The sequence below is a fragment of the Aptenodytes forsteri genome, unplaced genomic scaffold (assembly GCF_000699145.1).
Source record: "Aptenodytes forsteri isolate BGI_AS27 unplaced genomic scaffold, ASM69914v1 Scaffold249, whole genome shotgun sequence".
NCBI lineage: Eukaryota > Metazoa > Chordata > Aves > Sphenisciformes > Spheniscidae > Aptenodytes > Aptenodytes forsteri.
This window is the reverse complement of record NW_008796188.1, coordinates 2,937,694-2,938,715: the sequence shown is the minus strand read 5'-3', so window position 1 is coordinate 2,938,715 and position 1,022 is coordinate 2,937,694.

Here is a 1,022-nt window from a genome sequence, read left to right as displayed (position 1 = left end):
GCCCCGCTCCCCCCAGCTGCCCCCCGTGCTGCCCCGGGGCCCAGGAGGTGCCCCGAGGCCGGGGTGATGGGCTGGGGGACTGCGGGGCACGGGGCGCCCTGCGCCCAGGTCACCCGGACCTGCCGAATCCATCCCCGTGCCACCCTGCACCGTATAGAGCCCATACGTTCTACACAGTGTGTGCGGTATAGAGCCCACACCTCCTACACCAGATACCGTGTGTGCACAGTATAGAGCCCATTTCTCCTATGAGATATACCCCATGTGCACAGTATAGAGCCCATACCTCCCGCATCTTGTGCATGGCAGGGAGTCCATACCTCTTACACCATACACCCCATGTGTGCAGTATAGAGCCCATACCTCCCACACCACGCGGCTAGCATGACTCAGGACTGGACTCATGCCTCCTACACCATATATCCAGCACGGCTCAGTATAGAGCCCATACCTCCCACATGCTGCGCGGCTCAGTGCAGGACCTCCCTCCCACAGCAAGGTACTCAGTATGGAGCCCATACGGCCCATGCCATCCACGCAGTGTGGCTGGGATCCCTCATGCAGCAGGTACCCAACGTGGCTCAGTATGGAGCCCATACATCCCATGCCATCCACATGGTGCAGCTGGGCTCCCTCCTCCAGCGGGTACCAGCCTGGCTCAGTATGGAGCCCATACCTCCCATGCCATCCACGCAGCGTGGCTCAGCTCCCTCCAACAGCGGGTACCACCATGGCTCAGCATGGAGCCCGTACCCGCCTGGCCCACAGCATCTCCCACCCCAGCACACCCCGATGACAACCCTACAGACCCCACCCCACGCCGGGGGCACCCTGGGGTGCTCCCCCATCCTGCCTGGCCCTGCCGTCCCCCTGTCCACCCCATCCCCCCACTCCCAGCACCCAGGGACACCCCAAGGTGCTGCCACCGCCCGTGACCCCGCACCTACCCCTGGGGTGGCTCCGTGACGCCCCTGCCCTCGCCGCCAGCCCCTGCCCGGGCTCTGCCTGCTGCTGCCCGCAGG